This window comes from Oryzias latipes, chromosome 2 (assembly GCF_053564925.1).
Source record: "Oryzias latipes strain Hd-rR chromosome 2, Olatipes_Hd-rR_3.1".
In the NCBI taxonomy this organism is placed as follows: Eukaryota; Metazoa; Chordata; class Actinopteri; order Beloniformes; family Adrianichthyidae; genus Oryzias; species Oryzias latipes.
In genome coordinates this window covers 33,475,637-33,496,436 of record NC_136238.1, presented here as the reverse complement: position 1 = coordinate 33,496,436, position 20,800 = coordinate 33,475,637, and the positions used below count along the sequence as shown (strand labels likewise).

General features: G+C 39.9%; 1 protein-coding gene, 2 long non-coding RNA genes and 1 other non-coding gene across 4 annotated transcripts in view; 1 reads left to right on the top strand and 3 right to left on the bottom strand.

Moving 5' to 3' along the window:
• LOC144986974 (uncharacterized) overlaps positions 1-20,800 on the bottom strand; it is a 239,984-nt gene that overhangs the window by 59,728 nt on the left and 159,456 nt on the right. The gene's annotated exons all lie outside the window — the stretch shown is intronic.
• Positions 839-8,467, top strand: LOC144988614 (uncharacterized). The gene is made up of 2 exons (XR_013652555.1): positions 839-1,621; positions 6,189-8,467. It is a non-coding gene; the product is annotated as an uncharacterized LOC144988614 (long non-coding RNA).
• LOC144988326 (uncharacterized) lies at positions 7,997-18,162 on the bottom strand. Its single transcript, XR_013652193.1, has 2 exons — positions 17,133-18,162; positions 7,997-10,047 (listed from the first exon to the last, which is right to left on the bottom strand). It is a non-coding gene; the product is annotated as an uncharacterized LOC144988326 (long non-coding RNA).
• LOC144990746 (small nucleolar RNA U3) lies at positions 19,692-19,897 on the bottom strand. Its single transcript, XR_013654702.1, has one exon. It is a non-coding gene; the product is annotated as a small nucleolar RNA U3 (small nucleolar RNA).

Below are 20,800 nucleotides of genomic sequence, written 5' to 3'. Positions count from 1 at the left end.
TTTCCATCTGTGTTTTCAAACCTGCATCAAGAATTAGCTCATGTTTATTGATTCACTTTCTTTGGAAGTTTGGCTTCTCTGATGAACCACCAGAGGGCGACAGAGAACTGTTGATATTATTAACACAACAGTCAAAGAAATCAACATTTAGCACAAAGTGAACAAACTTAGGTCACGTGCTAACGTTCTGATTCTGATGGAAAAGCCTTTTGTTTGATTTCTTCAGAATTTTGGCTCAAAAAGACCAATGACAAATGAAACTCCAATAAAGTTGCTTTATAATGAGGAAATGAAATGTTATTTTTATTGAATTATCAAATGGAGACTCAGCTTCAGGTGATAAAAAAGGTTGGTGCTATTTCCAGTTTTAGAAAGAACATGCCTTCTGCACAGTTTGCAGTGAACGTTACTCATTTCTGTCAGTTTTTAATGAATGGAAATACCTCCACACAAGAGACGACATTTAATTTTGACAACATAATTCTTACTGAACAAATTCTAATACAATTGTACACAAAAATACTTTAGACGTTTTACTTTTTGAACTTTTCTGTGATTTATTATAAAGAAAATAACATCAAAGTAATTTCTTGGTGTGAACACGTCTTTCTTGTCATCTAACTGTAAACTCCAATTCAAACATGCTGACAAAACAAGGACAGATTTCCTAGAGATTTCCTAATTCTGCTTCCATGTGATCACATGAAAACAGTCCAATGTTTTGGATTCTTCTTCTTCTATATCATTGACATTAAAGCTGCAGCTCTGTCACGAGGAAACAACATGTGACAGGTCCCAGTTTTTGGTGGAACACCGTCTCTGTAATGCTACAGACGCTGCTAAAACACAGTGGATTTCATTCTGTTCTATGTAGAAAAGACTGTTTGATTCATGTCTGATGAATTCATCTTGGAGTATTTATCCTCCACGTCTAGAAGTCCGCTCCGTGAAAATCCTGTCCGACTTTAAAGCGGTCCGTGTTTCCATGGTGACAGAGGGAACACCATGGAAACACGCTGGTTAGCATCTTTCTAACTTGACTGAACTGAGGGTTGGGGCTTCCAGCACAGAACCAACCTGAGAGCAAATGAACATTCAAATCCTCCACAAGCTAAACCCCATCAGCGTTGGATTGCTGCTGACAGACAGACTTCATTGATGGCATCTTCCGTTCTGGACCTGACGTTTAGCACACCATAGCTGGATTCCAGAGCGCTTTATCAAAGCGCCTTAAGCCCGTTTGGACTCTGGCGCTCCACGCGCTGGATGAATAGTGGCGTTTGGAGGAAGTGCGGCTGCGCAGTCCGTCACTGAACACCGTCACTGCCTGGAGCTCTTTCTGGGTCCTAGTGCCCTAAAGGTTACAGCTCCTGGTTACACAAGACAAAAGTCCATTCTAGAGGCCACTCTGACGTCATCATCATCAAAGACAGCGTTACCTAGCAACCATACCAAGACCATAGCAGCTATAGAGGGAAACACAACAAACCATCAACGGCGGTTAAAGCAGTCAGACGTTTGTTCTGCAGCTCAGCAAAAATCTCTGCTTTAGGTTTTGGGGAGAAAAACAAAGGAAAACACACGGAGAAGGATTCTGCAAAGGAAATCCCAAGTTCTATTGGTAAGTCAGCGTCCTGGAAACATGCTTTGTTGGTTCTGAAGTGGCATGAATGCAGACTTAGATTGGTTTGTTTCCTTGGATTCTTCAGATGGATTCAAGCTGTAAATGTTGTCAGCATAAAGCAAGTTTGGACTAAACTAAAGCAGAAAGTGGCTTTGAAGATGGTCAGGAGAAATGAGGGCTTTTTTCATGAATTCTTGGAAGAGGAGGACTTCTCCAAACAACCAGAATCTAGGAGGAGGTTTTTTCAGCATTGAGATCAGGATTTAGCATGAGCTTCAATCCCATTTTTGTTCAATCCAAATGTTTACCGTCATATTCAGGAGTTCAACTCTGAAAGCCACCATGACATCATAGACATTAAAGACCCTGTTACCTAGCAACCAAACACAACAAACTGTAGACTATTCAAACTGGACATTTTGGGGCAACAATTCTTTTCTAACTCAAGTTTTTATGAAAAATCCAAATGATGGAAACAGATTGTGTAAAGGAAATGAGGATCTATTGGTGAGTCACAGTCCTGGAAACATGAGTTGTGCTCTGATGAAGACGCCTGATCCAAATGTGGATTTTTGAAATGTTCTTCATGAGATTCAAACTGATTGAAGCTTTGAATTAAAGGTGTCAACACATTTCTGCATTGGATTCATTCTGTTTCAGTGTCTAAGGTTGGTTTTGTGGCAGAAACCGAGTTTTTGTTGAACAGTAGCGTTTGAAAAAGCAGAAAGTGGCTTTGAAGATGGTCAGGAGAACTTCTTTGAAGAGGAGGACTTCTCCAAACAACCACAACCTTAGAGGAAGTTTTCTGAGCATTCATAGAATGCTTTTCCAATGACTCATCATTTTCCACAAGAAGCTATGGAGTTTTTCCAAATGCATGCTGGATATTCTTAGTTCTAGCTTGGAAAGCACTTTGTGGGATTTCCCTGGAAAACCTGCTTTATCAGTCATTTTGGTCTCTTTTTCTTCTTCTATCTTCTTCCATCCTTCAATCCATTTTCGTCCCCCATAATTCTGTCACCAGAACGTTTGAAGGGACGACGTTAAACCCCACCCTCTCCTGTGCAACATCATATCATGTCCCTGCAGTCAGATGTTTGATGTGTTGAGGGTCCAGGCTGTGAAAATACCAACAGTCATGATGCTCGCCAGAAAAACCTGGGACCCTGTTCTCTAGAAACACACACCATTTCTGTAATTGTCACTAACAGGAGGAATGTAATCTGGCCAAAATGCAAACGAAAGACTTTAAAAGAGATAAACATCTCCTCTGCACTTTTCCAGAAACAGAAGGTAAATGAAAATATTATTGCTCCTAGACCTCTTAAGTTAGCACTTTTAAATGTCAGGTCTTTAGCAGGAAAAACATTCTTAATTAATTATTTTATCACTGAGAACAAAGTTGGTTTTATGTTCTTAGTTGAAACCTGGTTAGATGAGAGCAGCAGTGGAGCCGTTCTCACAGAGTCAGCACCTCCCAACTATGGTGTTATTAGTAAAGAAAGAACAAGCAGAAAGGGGGGGGGGGGGGTTGCTGTTTTGTTTAATGAAATTTTTCAGTGTAAAAAGTTATCTTTTGGAAGCTTTCCATGTTTTGAATATGTAGCCATACAGCTGAAGGCCTCACTCAAAACCATATTTATAAATATCTACCGCCCCCCGTACATACTGTGCAGAATTTAACAGAGTTTAGTGAACTGCTGTCCATAGTTTGTCTTGATTTTGACTGTATAATCATGGCTGGAGATTTTAACATCCATTATGGAAATCTTGAGAACAAAGGGACTAAGGACTTGATAAACACTCTGGACAATTTCGGATTGACTCAACATGTAACAGAGCCCACACACAACAGGGGGAATATTCTTGATTTATTGATCTCCAAAGGTCTGAACATCACTAAGGTTACTGTATATGACTTAGGTCTGTCTGATCACAGCTGTGTTTCCTGTGAGAGCATTATTCCAGTATACACAAATGTTTTAAGGGAGGAGATCACAAAACGGTATATAACTGAAAATACTAGTGAGATGTTCAATCAGATGTTCTCCCTGACTCCTCCCCTCTCAGGGAATTCAGTCAACGAACTTGTTAACAGCTTTAATTCCAACATGTCAAATATCATGGATAATATTGCTCCTAGTAAGGTGAAGGTGATCTCTGGTAGGAAAAAATCTCCATGGAGAAATTCCATTATTGTAAACAATGGAAAAAGAGAATGTCGGAAATTTGAACGCAAATGGAGAAAATTTAAACTACAGGTAGATTATGAAATTTATAAAGAGAAACTTCACTTATATAATTTACAACTGTGCAATGCAAGAAAGTCCTATTTTTCGGAAATTATTAACAAAAACTCCCATAATGCTCGGGTCCTATTTAATATAGTCGACAGGTTGACAAAACCCCCTGTGTCCGTGGCACCAGAATTTTACTCCATCAAAGGCTGTAATGACTTTGCCAAATTCTTCAGGGACAAAATCAAAAACATTAGACAAACAATAGTTTCATCAACTACAAGTTCAAGATATGAACCCTATCCACTAGAAACCAGTATTAATCCAATGGCTCAGTTTCAACCCATAAACAGTAAAAAAACTGCTGGACATTCTATCGCAACTAAACTCCTCCTCTTGCTGTCTGGATATTCTACCCACAAGCTTTTTCAAAAAAGTCTCAAAGACATTGGAACCAGACCTGCTCCAGACTGTCAACTTGTCGTTAACATCTGGCGTTTTCCCAGATCCACTGAAAACAGCTGTAATTAAACCTCTTCTAAAAATGGACAGTCTAGACAAAACTCAAATGAACAACTATAGACCGATATCAAACCTGCCATTTTTAAGCAAGATCATTGAAAAAGCTGTTTTCTATCAGCTAAATGAATTTCTAATAAAAAACAACTGCTATGATGTCTTCCAGTCCGGCTTCAGACAGAATCACAGCACTGAAACTGCCCTGATCAAAGTGATTAATGACATACGTTTGAATACAGACAGTGGGAATATGTCAGTGCTAGTTCTACTGGACCTCAGCGCTGCGTTTGATACAGTCGACCATGCAATACTACTCAGACGACTGGAAAGCTGGGTGGGTCTCACTGGGCCAGTATTAAACTGGTTCAAAACGTACTTAGAAAACAGGAAATATTTTGTGTCCATTGGTAACTTCACTTCTGAGCCAATAGAAATTACATGTGGAGTACCCCAAGGCTCCATCCTGGGACCACTTTTATTTAACATCTACATGCTCCCACTGGCTCAAGTGATAAAGAACAACAACATTAGCTACCATAGTTATGCAGATGATACACAGATATACATATTAAACTGACACCAGGCGACCGAGAACCTGTACAGGCTCTTGGTAAATGCATTGAGGACATTAATGACTGGATGTGCCATTATTTACTTCAGCTAAACAAAAAACAAAACTGAGGCTATTGTCTTTGGGGCTAAAGAAAAAAGGTTGGACGTCATTATAGAGCTTCAATCTATTCAACTAAAAACTACCAACCAGGCCAAAAACTTGGGTGTATTGATAGACACAGACCTAAATTTTGATAAACACATTAAGGCAGTCACAAAATCAGCCTATTATCATCTCAAAAATATCTCAAGGATTAAAGATCTGATGTCTAAGCAGGACCTGGAGAAACTAGTGCATGCTTTCGTCTTCAGTCGACTTGATTACTGTAACAGTGTGTTTACAGGACTACCAAAAAAAATCCATCAGGAAACTACAGCTCATTCAGAACTCTGCCGCTCGGGTTCTCACAAGGACCAAGAAAGTGGACCACATTAGTCCAGTTCTGAGGTCTTTACACTGGCTACCTGTCTGTCAGAGGATAGACTTTAAAGTCCTGTTACTAGTTTATAAAGCTTTGAATGGTTTAGCACCAAAATACATGGCTGACCTCCTGACCCAGTATGTACCAACCAGACCTCTCCGCTCTTCTGGATCTGGTCTTTTATCAGTCCCTAGAGCCAGAACTAAACATGGGGAAGCTGCATTCACTTTCTATGCTTCACAGATCTGGAATAGACTTCCAGAAAACATTAGATCTGCTGAAACACTCAGTGTCTTTAAATCCAGGTTAAAAACTCACCTGTTCACAGCAGCATTTAATTAATATGTATTCAAAAGTTTATGTCCGTACTATTTATTTATGCTTGTTTTAAATTCAAATCTTGTTTACTATCTTTTAATTTTATTTTAATGATCACATTTTTACTATTTGTTTTTAATTGTTTCTTTTAATTTTTTATGTAAAGCACTTTGAATTGTCTCTGTACATGAATTGTGCTATATAAATAAATTTGCCTTGCCTTGCCTTGCCTTCTAAGTTCCAGCTTGGTGAGTGTGCAGGTAGCCATGGCAACCACTTTCCAGGTCAAAGGGAGGACCACGGCCATCCAGTCTCCAGGCTTTTGGATTGATTTGTATTTGATAAACATTTGTTTCCCACATTTTAATAGTAGAATTCAACACGGGACATAAAGTGGATTCTAAGAATAGGAACAAAAATAGAAACAACAAAATAATCCTCGTCTTGTTGTTACAGTGAACCCAACGGAGGACACTTTGGACCGCTGTCCATTCACCTGTTCTGCATAAGCGGACTGCCGGACTCATGAGAACCGTGTCTCTTGGGAGATTCGTTTCTCAAAGCCGGAGAGGCATTGGGACGGGTGGAGTCACATGCAATGAACAAGCACAATTCATCAATCTGTGGACCGTTTATCATCATTTTTTCTTTTTAAACACTGACCCCCAGAGGTCTCCATAGATTTATGTTCAAAAGTGTCTCACATTCTAGAGATTTTTCATTTCTCTCTATTTCTGACACAGAATCTGAACAGTTCAAACGTTTAGTTCAAAATGATTCAAAGCAGAGAAATCCCTGAAAACAAACATTTCTCTTCTTTCAGGAAGTCTTTGACTTTCCAGAACTCTGCTGTGTCTCCAACATCATCCCCCCACAGTCCAGCATGGAGCGTCTCTGGACTCTGTGGAGGAGAGTCCTGCTTTCAGAGACGCTGTAGAAGGACAGAACACCTGCTCTGTGATCCAGGTCCACTCCTCCTCTGGAGGAACCAGGAGCTGAGATGGAGGTGAACATGCTGTTGTGGAGAAATGAGAAACTGTCTGGAAAACAATGGAATGACCAAGATTTAGCATTCAAACCAAATCTACTGGCATTTCCAGATCTGCTGGTGTTCTTGAATGCCACTGCTCCAAAAACATCAAATTTTTCCCCAGAACAGGCCTCGGTGTGAAGGTCTTCCTGCACTGAGGACAGCTGTGGACGTTCTCCTCTGCATCCCACAGTCCTTGAAGACACTTCCTGCAGTAGCTGTGTCCACAGGGAATAGTCAGCGGATACCTCTTTGCCAATTTTGCAATATGCTTATAGCTGGTCTCATTGGTTCTTCCCAATTCAAGAGGGTTAGCATCAAGAGGGATGCATCCTGTTGCTCTGTATTTGGTAACCTTTACCTTTATCTCCTCCAAAATAGCAGACTTATTTTCCACAGACAATCCGGTGATGCTGTTTTAAGTGCGTTAGCAGATTAGATGTTTTACAGCGCAATACGCTGTGTTTGACTTATCCAACTGTCTTTTCCCTTCATGGATGCTCACAACAAATCAAGTGTTCCCACACAGGAGAGCGTAAGGAGATGGGTGGGTCCTCAGGTTCTGGTCTCACGTCTGCATTACCCGTAGTGCTATAGTTGACATGCTAACTGTTCATTCATTCATTTTCGGTTCCGTTTTTGTCCCTTTCGGGGTCACGGGGCTGCTGGAGCCTATCCCGGCCACTTATGGGCGAAGGCAGGGGACACCCTGGACAGGTCGGCAGTCTGTCGCAGGGTAGAATGTCCACAATCACACACCCATTCACTCTCACACTCACACCTAGGGACAATTTAGAGTTGCCAATCAACCTATGATGCATGTTTTTGGACGGTGCATACACGGGGAGAACATGCAAACTCCACACAGAAAGGTCCCCCTGTGATGTTGTTTTTCATGTCCGCCAGCCAGGACTTGAACCGGGGTCTTCTTGCTGAAAGGCAAGAGCGCTAACCACTGCGCCACCGTGCAGTGCACAGACATGCTAACTGTCTGTTACCTAATGCGGCGAAAACTCGCGGTTACCATAAGTTCCGTCTCGGCGCAAAGTTAATACATTGGGAGGACAAAAACCAAAAAATAAATAACATACCGAAAACTTTGTACCGTTTTGTACCGAAAACGGTACAAAGGTGAACCGAACCGAAAGTGCCATTCCGAAATGTTTTGGTACAACTACGTGTACCGTTACACCCCTATTAATTGACCTAACAAAGTACATGCTGCAGTCACTACTTTGTGTTTATATGTATATATTTATTAAATGTTCACTGAGCACATTAAATGTTAGAATTAAAAAAGTATAACAAAAACATTTAAACCATAATGAAGACATTCAAGAATTAGCTCCAATGACTCAAAACAAACAACTCATTTCTATTTGCAGGTACATCTAAAACAATTCATTTTGTGAAAAAGTTGTACATATTTTGTCAGCAGTAAAACTCTTTGTCTAATATCATTACACAAAGATTCAAATGTATTAATCAATTACTTTTTTTTTCTTTTTATGTAAAGATGAAAACCTAAAAAGAATTCCTAGAAAAGTATGAATATCATATTATAACAATAAATTAGTAGAAAAATTCCTTTCCATACATTAAATACTCACTTGTAACTCCCTCTAATGAAGTTACTTCATCAATATGGTATGGAGGCCATCAGATTTTTCCCTCCTGTAAATAAAGTCTTTGACTGTGGTGCAAAGGTTGAGAGGTCGACCTCTTATCAGAAAAGTTTATAATTTACAGTTTACAATAACTCCTTTTTTACACTGTTTGTGAAGAGAGTCTTGTGAGTTCTCATGTGTGTCTGAAGACTAGATCTGCAACTAAAACTTGAATCACATTCTTGACAAGAAAAAGGCTTTTCTCCTGTATGAATTCTCATGTGTTTTTTAAGACTAGCTGCATGACGAAAACTTGTATCACATTCTTTACAAGAAAAAGGCTTTTCTCCTGTGTGTATTCTCATGTGAATTTTGAGACTAGACATTTGATTAAAACTCTTACTACATTCTTGACAAGAAAAAGGCTTATGTCCTGTGTGAGTTATCATGTGTGTTTTAAGACTAACCGCATGACGAAAACTTGTATCACATTCATTACAAGAAAAAGGCATTTCTCCTGTGTGAATTCTCATGTGTATTTTGAGATTAGATATTTGAATAAAACTCTTACTACATTCTTTACAAGAAAAAGGCCTTTCTCCTGTGTGAGTTCTCATGTGTGTTTGGAGATTAGATAATTGACGAAAACATGCATCACATTCTTTACAAGAAAAAGGCATTTCTCCTGTATGAATTCTCATGTGTGTTTTGAGAACAGATCTGTGACTAAATCTTTTCTCACATTCTTTACAAGAAAATCTCTTATCTTTTGCATGGATTCTTGCGTGAATTCTGAACAGAGATTTGTTGCAAAAGCTTTTATCACATTCTTTACAGATATAACATCTTTCATCGGACCAAGTTTCCATGTAGTCAGACGGGTTAGTAATTATTCTTGAGTTTTTCCCAGACTTGATAGAGGAACATCTCTCTTCTTTTGGAGATTGTTTGTATTTCTTACCAAGATTTGTCTTATTGGGATTTTTTCTAACATCAGAGACACACTGACCTGCTGACATGTGAGAGCCGTCCACACTTTGGACATGACTTCTGTCCCTCCTCTTCCTCTGATCTCTGTTCTGTGGGTCTGTCTCTTCATCTGTAGTTGATGTTGATTCTGTCTCTTCATCTGTAGTTGATGTTGATTCTTCTTGTTGGTTTCCTTTTTCATCCTGACCATCAGTTACATTAAAGTTCTGCTGATTGTTTAGATCTGCTTCACTGTTCTCCTCTTCCTCATAAGTAGGAATCTCCATCAAGGTATCAGTCTCGTGCTTCAGATTAAGCTGATCTTTATTCTGACTGATGTAGAACCCTTTTTGACCCTGTTTTATCAATAGAGGTTCTGTTTCTTCTGTTTTTTCTTCTTTAATCATTTTGGGTTCTTGTTTCTCTTGCTCCTCTTTAATCTGTGGAAGCTCTGATTCCTCCTGTTCCTTTTTAATGTGTTGAGGTTCTGGTTCTCCATATTCCTCTTTAAGCTGTGGAGGTTCTGGTTCTCCATGTTCCTCTTTAAACTGTGGAGGTTCTGGTTCTCCATGTTCCTCTTTAAACTGTGGAGGTTCTGGTTCTCCATGTTCCTCTTTAATATGCAGAGGCTCTGATTCTTCTTGTTTCATTCTTAAATTCCTCTGTTGGTTGCACAGATCATCTTCACTCGCATAACGCTGAAGGAGGACTGCAGGGACAAAAAGACAAAAAAGGAGACCTTTTATACCTTGTAAATTGGCAAGAAAGATCTAAATCCTTTTTTTTTTGGAAGTAAAATAATTGAAATGAACAATGTCGTAGTTCTCTTTCACAGTTAGGACAGTTAGAGGTGATGTGAGTCCTTCAGTCTTCAGTAGGTCAAACACATACCGTATTTTTATGACCATAGGACGCACTGCATTATAGGGCGCAGTTTAAGTTATGAGTGAATTTTCTGTATTTAACACATACAAAAGGCGCACCAGGTTTTAAGGCGCGGGCAAATTAAAACATATCGGTAAAACATGCATGCTAATGTATTTCAAAAAAGGACAGTGGGAGAAACTGAGTTGGTTGTGATTTATTGTTTATTTTTTCAGTCATCAATCAGCATCCAAGAATCCATCAAAGTCCTCATCTTCTGTATCTGAAATCAACAGCCTGGCTAAATTTCTATCAAACACGCCAGGTTCCCTTATTGTCAGAGTCCGGCTCGTTGTGAAAGCTCGAAGAACTGTGCAAGCAGACACTTAGCCCAAGGCATCACTCACCGGACGCTGCCTCCCACAACAATAAAAGCTGCCTTTTTGTGCCCTGTTCTGCATAACGCTACTGTGCTGTTCCCCTTCTTCTTGCCATTGTGACTCACTGTGATGTCAAAAGTAAGCGGCACTTCATCCATGTTGGTGATGTGGCTTGGCTGGATGTGTTTGTCTGCAATCTTTTTACTAAAGTATGAGCGGAATATGGACAGCTTTTCATTAGAATCCACTGGAAGTTGCTGTGCCACCATAGTCCTTGCCCGGATTGACAGATAGCACTGTTTCATAAAACAAAGCACCAAGACGGCCCTCTTTGAAAATGCAAGCGTTTCTGCCTTCAGTGGAATGATGACTGTAGAGACGCTTCTACCAGCTGTTCTTTTGTCATTAATCTATTGTTTCAGTTGGTCTTCAACCTCTGGCCACCTCGCCTTGTTTCCGTGGAAACTAAGCTCCATCTTCATGACTTTTCGGAGTTCGTTTTCAAACTTCCTCTACTTGCATACCATGGATTCATTGATGTTGAATTCTCTGGCAGCTGTTTGTACGTCTTCTTTCACGACCACACTTGCCATTCTCATGCTGTCCTCTCCTACGTCTTCTTTACCGAAGTCACACAACAACACATTAGGCCCACTGCACCATAGGACACGTCATACATTTTGGAGAAAATACAGTTGTGAAAATATGGTAATCAAAGAAACTCTCTACATTTTCACAAAAGGTAACCCACTTATTTTAAACTATGCATTTTAGTAAACATACACCCGACACACTACATACACTCATCTTTTATAATAATAAGGTGGTGACCATTGATCTTCTGTTCCCTACCCCATCTCCTCTGGGGGGGGAGTAAGACCCTCAGTAGTGGTGATAGTTGTGTCTCTTAGGCCAGGATTCTAGACTCAATCTTTGCACCGTGTAAAACTGTTGAGTTCAATGTAATGTGGTTGAGAAAGTCAGTCCATCAAACTTTTGTGCTGGTGCACCCGCACAAAGGTTTGGTGCACCGACTTTCTCATCTACATTACATTGAACTCAACAGGTTTACATGGTCACTTTCTTTTTTAATAGTGTAACCAGCAGCTCTGCCTTTGACAGGTGCATGCCTGTTTGATTGGGGATTTGGTCCAGCTGTGTCTGTCCTTATATAAGGAACAGGGAGTGAGTGGATAGACAGTGGCTGCCTGCCTGCATGGTGGCATGTATGGCTGAAGCTCCTCTTGTTGGGAGGATGTAGATCACCTTTTACTCATATTCTGCTCTTTTAACTAGATGCTGTAAGTGGCTGGAGGTGTTGCAGATGTCATGAGCCACTGCGTGTTCTGTACCCACCCTCTTAATACATTTTAAAGTGTTTTTAGACCGACGTTGTATTTATTGTAGGGATGGGAATAGAAGCCCCATGAAGCTTCCCTTGGGGTTCATGTAATTGTGCCGGAAAAATGAACCACCCATTCAGGGCTTTGCAACCACACAGAACAGCGGCATCTGGTGGCGGACTGGATATATATCATATGCTTCATCTAAGCTCCTTGTAACACTTCAATGTGGAAATGATGATGAAACAATGTAAAACAAAACAATGTTGTTAATGATTATTAAAAAGAACAATGTAAAACAACACAACATGTGACGTTTTCTGTGAGAAGTGCTTGACAGCAAAACACACATCACATGAAGGAAAAAAAACACAAAGCAAAAAATAAATAAAACAAAATTGTAAGATGCTGGCCTTGAACCCAAGACCTCTGGATGTGACTGTTATATTTGTCTTGCCATTATAAATCTAAGTATTTTTTTATACACGACGTTCATAGTGCATTGTTTTATTAGGAGAAATCGAGTAGAAACGATCTTGAGCCACAGTACGTTTTTTTACCAGGAGTCATGGTAACGTGCAGTGAACTGACGCTGATTCTGATACAGGGGAAACAATAGAACTGGTCGGGAAACGTTCGGGATTCATTTCGTGTTTCTAGAGAATAGTGCGCCCAACTGCAAGTGACATCTGAAGCGTGGTTCGACCAAATGAAGCATTTGATGCTTCATACGTCATCAACCACGTGTTGCGCTAATTGACACACGCCTAGAAACATTGTGCCGAAACACTGTTTCATTACAGTGAAATGCTCGCTGAAGCGCCGTGTCAAACAGGAAATCCCTAATTTATTGTGTGGTTGACTTTGATTTATTTTATTGTTGTATAGGTCTGAGTTGGGCGTCGGTGCGTGCAATGTCAGTGAGGGGGCCCCTGGTGGCAGCGTCTTCCTCACTCCAGTTCCCTCACTGTATTTTTTTTCCCCTTTTAGTGTGTAGTGGAAGTTATGTTGGCACATTTTTCTCATTGTGTCTGGGTTCGTTTTATTTGGTTTCAGCACGGGGTGGAGTGAGATGCGCTGCCTCGTACTGGCTTAGTCCCTCCCTTTCCCTCCCCTCCTGCACGGGCGGTCGGCTCCGCCTTCCTGTTTTATTCCTGCATCTCCTTTTATTGTTTTTATCTGTGTCCAGCTTATCAGAGTAAAACTGCAACACTGCTAAAACTGCTCTTTTAAATTCTTAACTAAATTAAAATGTTTATAAGCTTTTACTGTCTATGCCATTTTTTTTGGTGGCTCCACTCTGCACTGGTGGTTCCTTGGTCACAATAGCTGTCAGTTTTTGCATTAAGACTTAAATGTGATTAACTTGTGAACTAGTAAACATAAAGTCCTTGATTTAAAAAAAAAGTTTTTCAGAATACTGGACTTATTTTTCTACAAAGGCTTGACCTTTGCGAGTTGAAACAACAGAGAAAAATGTGAAAATGTTCATGTCTATCTGACAGAAGTGTGTAAAGAGTGTAGTGGGGAGTTTTACATCTTAAATTGTGCTTTGTGAATTTAATCAAATGTTTTTTTTACAACATAACACATTGCAATAAACAGGTGAAAGTGAGATAACCCTTTATAATAAGAGTCTTTGATAAGCCCATCGAGATGACTGTTGTTCTGATTTTGGGCTATACAAATAAAATTGAATTGAATTGATAAAATATTTATAAGATTAACAAGCACTAGTAATGTTTATTAAGCTGCTGATAAGTATATTATTATTATTATTATTATTATTATTATTATTATTATTATTATTATTATTATTATATAGAACTGAATGGCGACCTGTCCGGGACATCCCCTGCCTTCGCCCACAAGTAGCCGGGATAGGCTCCGGCAGCCACGTGACCCCGAAAGGGAACAAACGGAAGAAGAAGAATGAATAAATACGTTTATTAATTAGCATTTGAAAATGGCTTCCAACTGATTTTACAAGTTTAAATAAGCTGCTTATACAATACATTAAAATATTTCTTAATTAACTATTTATGACATTAACAAGTATGAGTAATGGGGTATTAAGATTTTACAATTTTACACCTTGTAAGATAATAATACATGTAATTATTGTGTTCTTGTCAACAGCTTATTGAGTGTTTTGGAGCCCCTAAAGCATGATCAGATTGGGGTTCATACACAAAAGACATTTATAAATTGCTTATATAAGGAGGTTGAATTGCTGGAAGTTGCGCAACATTACTGCCTGGCGTAAATGTAAGTCAAAATCAAATGTTATAAACATACCTGTTGGCTCCAAAAATGTCCACATACAAACATACCAACATGTACACAATACAACTGGGGGGTATTCCAGGAGGCATGTTTAAACTAGCCTGACTTTAAGCCTGAATTCTGGCTGAAATCCGCCTGAACTTGCTTACTCTGGGTATGTCGGTTCCAAAAGACCGGATATGAGTTGGCGTAATTACGCTCGACTTGGTAACCCTGGGTTAATGCACGTGCATGTCAAGTACATAAAGACATTCTCAATAGATCGCCGATTTCCGGAATCACCATGGAAACGCGTGGAGAAAAAAAGAGAGCGCGACACTTCAGTGAGGCGGAGTCTGAGCTTTTAATGACGGTGTATGAAGATTATACGTCCATCAAAAAGTAATACAGCTGCATCATCAGCAAAAGAAAGAGTTCCTGCTTGTAGTAGAAGAACAGACAAAGTAAACGCACGAGTTTCTGATCTTATTTCCATTTTCCTTGTGACGCATATATATAACTTATCCAATTTTGCCAACTTAGACGAATTACTTCTATTGGTAACAAATAATTGAGTTAAATTTATTCAACCTCATTTCACATCTATACAACTAATTTTTTTTTACAACTCATATTTACATATTTATCTAACTAAATGTCATATTACTCCAATTCAATTAATCTTTTTCCATCTTAATTAATTATGATTCTTGAACTCTCATATGTCTACGTTTGAGCCGGCAGATATGCTCATTTTTATAACAATTAAAAGGACGGAAAAAAATTACACGGAGTCACAATTTCAATAAAGAATTATCTGTCATTACAATTATAGGTTTGAACGGTAGGGGTGCTATATAAACTCATCATCCCCTCCTTTACTCTCACTCATGGTGCAGAGACATAAGCAAAGTAGGACAAAATAACTCAGCAAAACACGGTAAACAGCTCAAACAGTTAAACAACTAAACACATTTTGTCAAAAACCCACACTTAAACCCAAATCCGTCCAGACAGGCAAAGGGAATGGTATCCCAGAATCCCTTGTGGTGCCGCTCTAACAGCAGCACCAAAGTTACACCTACTTAATTGAATTAATGTGAATGAAAGGAAAATAATTGTCTGAAAACTACGTATTATTTTTTAAGGTGACCTAAAAAAATGATTTATCTTAACTGAAGCAAATAGTTAAGTTAGATCAAAGTAAAAAAATTTATCTTTCCAACATCCATATGTGGTCTTATCGCCCTCTCACGGTGGAAAAAGTATTATCTGAGCTTCTTCATCCACTAAATCATCTTCAAATGGACACGCCATGCTGCTTCACCTCTCTGTAAACAAACTAAGCTTCAACTAAACCTGCTCCAGACCAGGTTATGTTCAGAGCATGAGTTGTCATGGCAACTTGACCTACCCTGAAACATACTTCCATTTCTGGAACCGAAAGCTGAGGTTATCAACTTCCTTAGCCTCAAACTTACCGTGGGAGCTAGCATAACCTGCTTTCTGGAATACCCCCCTGATGTTCACACATGCATATGCATTCAGACCAACACATGTGAAATACTTCATTCAGGTGAGATCCGCCACCCAGGCCAGGTTCGGCAGGACCGCCACAGGGGCCCCCAAGGCCAGAGAGCTGGGAGGCACCTGGGGACTGAGAGTGCCAGACCCAACCCGACAAAGAGAGCGCCCCCCCCCCCCCCACTCTGCCTCTTGAATGTTTTCACTCAGTACAAGTTAGTAAATGTTCCTGATGAAATTTGCAGTTCACAAAAAGAGAAAACGTTAGCGGGAAATGTTTTTCTCATTCACATGCCTCTGTGACAATGCATTGAATGCTGGAATAATGAGGTCATGTGACCGGTTGTGAGTAAGTTGATGGACTACAACCAATGTCCACAAACATACAGGAGCATATGTAACGTCATTTAATAATATCAGAATGTGGTATTTTTAATAAAATAACTGCTTTCTTATTGTTTTGTTAATTTCAAGAAACGTTATCATGATTTTCATTTTACCCGTTAGTTTCTTATTTTGCAGACTTTCTAGACATTATTTTCATTTTCTTCTGACTTTCGTCATGCGTTTTAGCTTTTTTTAAATTAAAATGTGGTCTGTCACCTTATATGTTCTCTGCCTTCAGTTTTTGGCTCCATGGCTCCAAACAAAAAAGAAGAATGTTTTGCTGATGCCTGGAAATAAAAGGAAATAAAAGTCTGGAATCTCTCTATATTAATAACTTAAAATATCTTTAATGTAAATACGATGTTTGCTTTAAAATGTGTGTTTTTTAAGCTAAATTATCTTTTGTGAAGCTTCGAATTGAATTGGACAATTTTCTTGATTATATTCCTAATTAATTTATATTTGCTAGTAAGGAAATAAAACAGGATTTGATATCAACTTTAGTTCTTGTGGTTATTTTGACTAAATGGTAAATGGTGTATACTCATATAGCGCTTTTCTACCTAGAAGGTAGGTACAAGGATCACCCACAGGATCACCACTGGGCTCCGCTGCCAAACACAGGCGTCTGCGTCTACCACCAGAGGCAAGGTGGGGTTGAGTGTTTTGCCCAAGGACACTTCGACTCATGGGCGTGCAAGGTGGGAATTGAACCTGCAATCTTAGGATCATGGGTCGACCGCCCTACTGCTGCACCACGGAGAACCAAATGTATGTAACTAGCTTTGCAATGACACCTCCTTTTCTTGGATTGGACAGTAATGAGAAAGTTCTGACACTAAGAAGTCTCACCTGATTCTGGTCAAAATTTTTATTGATTTGCTCCTTATTTAGGAATAAAATTGGTGATCACGTAAAATGACATCACTGTATCTGAAAGGTCGTTATACCATTGGAAATATTTCTTTAACACCTAACCAGTGACATAAAGATCAGGACAATCCAAAGAGTTCAAATGTTTAGTCACGTACCAACTATGTGTAGCTGCAGCTGCGGGTTCCAGCTGCTATCCAGCAGTCTGCGCTGACGACAGAGCTCCTCCTCGTTCTGGACGATGGTTCCTTCAGCAGCAGAAAGTTGTTCTCTGACAGAACCTTCCTGAGGTTCTGAAGACATGGTTCCTGCTCCGATCTTCAGCTCCAACTCCCACAAACACCGCCGTCCTCTTCACTGCAGCTCCGATCGATCATCTGCTAGTCTCACAATCACAGAGAAAAGGTCCAAACAGAAACTTTTCTCCTGGTTGGAGATTTTCCTGAAAGTTCCCGTGATCCTGCAGGAGTCAGTTCTGCTCAGCCTGCAGACCAAACAGAAAAGACTCTGGAAGCTTCCACATGTGAAACTTCAAGACAAAGAATCCAAACAACAACATCTGATTGGTTGACTTTTGGAGGGAAAGCTGCAACAGTCTTCTGTGATTGGTTCAGCCGTCCCTGCCCCCACTAGTCCACTGCACAGGGGGCAACATTCCAGGGGGGGTTGGTAATCTCCTCCTTCTTTTGTTTCTGCCCCACTGGCTCTTTCAAAATAAAGGCTTGTTGGAGCAGAAACCTGAATGGAACATCAGAATGGACTCAAACTGCTGCTGGTCTCAAAGCCTCGTTCTCAACTTCCAGCTGAACTCTTCATGAGTTTGAGCGTCTGTGACAAACTCTACAGTTGAACAACAGCAGTGAAAATCTCCATGGATGTCAACTGGGAGAGAATCAACATGAGATTTCCAAGAGTTTCTGCAGGAACTCATCACAAAGTCAGGAGCTGCAAGGCCTGATGGGAGATCTGGGATCCTATTGTGACATGAAGGAAACTCCTTCAAACAGGAAAGATTTCATCTGACACGATCACTTTGATGTTAACATGAAGATGGATCCCAGTGATTCAGCTGAAAAACATCCCATAATACTGTTCTAGATGGTTCTAGAGTGGTGTGGAGATTTCTAGTCTTTTCTGCGGTGAGAGGGTTAGGGTTAGAAAATAGAGATTTTCTCTCATGACCTCAATATTCATCCAGTTTAGATCCAGATTCCAGCTCAGACCAGGAAAACAAAGACGTTCATGGATCTATTTGTCTGCAGGAGGATCAGAATGGAGCAGAGCAGAGAGACTGTGTCCTGCAGAGTTTAGTTTTTAATCTACAAGCTTTTATAAACTGTTTCTGTTTATCAGGACAGGATTTTCTTTATGTTTTTGAAACAAGAACGATTTTATAACAAGATAAAAAATATTAATGAAAAACATTTATTTAATGTTTCTTGTTGCCTTGAATAAAGATTACATGAAAACAAGGTTTTAAAACCAACCATTTGGTTGAGCAGAAAGTTCACTGATATGTGATATTATTTCAAATGTAGTGATGTGCCCTAAAACACAAAAGAAAACTTTTATTTGGAGTCTTGAAAACAAGATGGAGCAGAAGATAAAATAAAATAAAATAAAAGTGGAGCTGAAAGTTTTTGCCTCCTTTCTCTGCCTGTGATGTGATGAAGGTTTCAGTTTCTGTCTCTGCTGCATCGACTGTGGGAGCAGAAGTTCATCAAACCTGTCTTCTCTGTTGCCTTAAAATCCCTCCAGTTTTCCTTTTAGAGCTCATGTTTGCACAAATATACACAGATTATGAAACCTGCATCCTATAAACCTGCAGGATGGAAAACATTTCTGTCAGAACCTTAACAGGAGCAGCTTTGATTGGTTTAGATCATAATGGTTTGTCTTAATAAACATAAAATTCAGTTTTTTTATCGTCTGAGGATATGGAGCAGCAGTTCTGAGGTGAAACAAGAAGGACAAAGAGAAGTGCTGGAGTACAGAACACACACAAGGAAATTCATCTAAAATATTTAAAATAATCCTTGATTTAACCATCAGAGATGTTTGACCTCCATCCAGACACATTAGGATCTCCAGCTGCAGAAAAACGTGTCAGATTTCTGTGTCGTTTCCTGAAGCTGAGAAAAAAACATTTTGAACTCCAGATTTTCAAATTACAGATTAATGAAGAGAAAAAAAACACAAACATGAAATAAAAGAGGCTGATGAATCTACATAAAGACTGAAAAGGATCCCAGTGCATCATGGGATATCCCCCTTTATCAACTGTTGTGGCAGAACCTCAGTCCTGTCAGTCTGAGTGTGGAACTGCTTTCTGGAGGATGTTTTCTGTCATCTGCTCCCTTGTTTTCCACGGGGAGTCGTGCCCCCCCCTGACACTAAGGATCCTCTTCTGTGGTTTTTCCACGGTCCGTCCCAAGTCAGCAGGGTTTGAGTCCTCTCTGTGAAACTGTCAGCTTCTGTTGATGAACCGATGACATTAGATGAGGAATGTGTCTTCCTCTCAGTCTGTTTGCTGGTTTTTCTGGAGGCAGCAATGAAGGTTTGATGTTTTTATCCAAAAATGTCATGGAAGTAAAATCTCACATTCAGATTCAAGTGGACTGTCAGAGTTTAATAATAACCTCAGGACAGAGATAACCTGATCCGATTAGTTCATGATTCGTTACAAAAATCCATTTCAGGTTCCAACAAACCAACAGTCCACTCAGACAATGTTTCCTCCTTCAGTGTCACATCCAGAAACACTGAACAGTCTTCATCAGTGAAGAAGATTCTCATCTTCTCACCAGCTTCCTGCTCTGAAGGAAACATCTTCATTCATCATCATGGACAGCCAGACCAACCTCTGTAGAAACACAATCCTCTAGTTCCAGACTAAAGAAATGATCCCTGAAAGAAGAGTCTTAGGGAGTTCTGGATGTTGTTTGTCCTCTTCTGTCTGCAGACAGGAACTCCTGCTCCTGGTCTCCTCCTGCAGATCCTGCAGATCCTGCAAAGCTGCAGCACCACCTGCAGAAAGATGCTTCCTCTTCAGGCTCCGCCCCTCCACATCAAGAGCTGCAAGGAGAAGAAAGATCAGAGTTTCTGCTAAGCTGCTATTGGAGCTTTTAGGGGGTCAGATCTTTAGGAACATTTGCTGTCAATGAAACCAGGAAGTAAAGTGTTTTAAAGATCAGATTGATGACATCATCAGTTGTGGAAAACACTGGAAAATGGAAATCCAGCAGAGAAGTAAACATCAGGAACTTCTTGCAGGACAAACTGTTCTAGACTGTTGGAGACAGGAACAGCTTTGGATTGGGAGTTGTCCAGATTCTCCTCAATCTTCTCCTCCAATATCTGCTGCTTCCATCACCTAAGAGACTTGTTCTTCCATCCAACATCAGCACCTCTGAAAGAACCACTGAAACAACTGTTTCTGCTGTCAGAAGCTGCAGAAAGAAAAGACTCAGCGTTTTTCAGCAGCTTCATCCTACAGAAACATCAGCAGAAGAGAAGCAGCAGCCATGAAGGGACTGAGAACAGAACCACCTGAAAAGCATTCATAGAATGCTTTTACAATGACTCATCATTTTCCACTAGAAGCTAATGAGTTTTTCCAAATGCATGCTGGATATTCTTAGTTCTAGCTTGGAAAGAACTTTGTGGGATTTCCCTGGAAAACCTGCTTTATCAATCATTTTGGTCTCTTTTTCTTCTTCTAAGTCCCAGCTTGGTGAGTGTGCAGGTCGCCATGGCAACCAGTGTCCAGGTCAAAGGGAGGACCACGGCCATCCAGTCTCCAGGCTTTTGGATTGATTTGGATTTG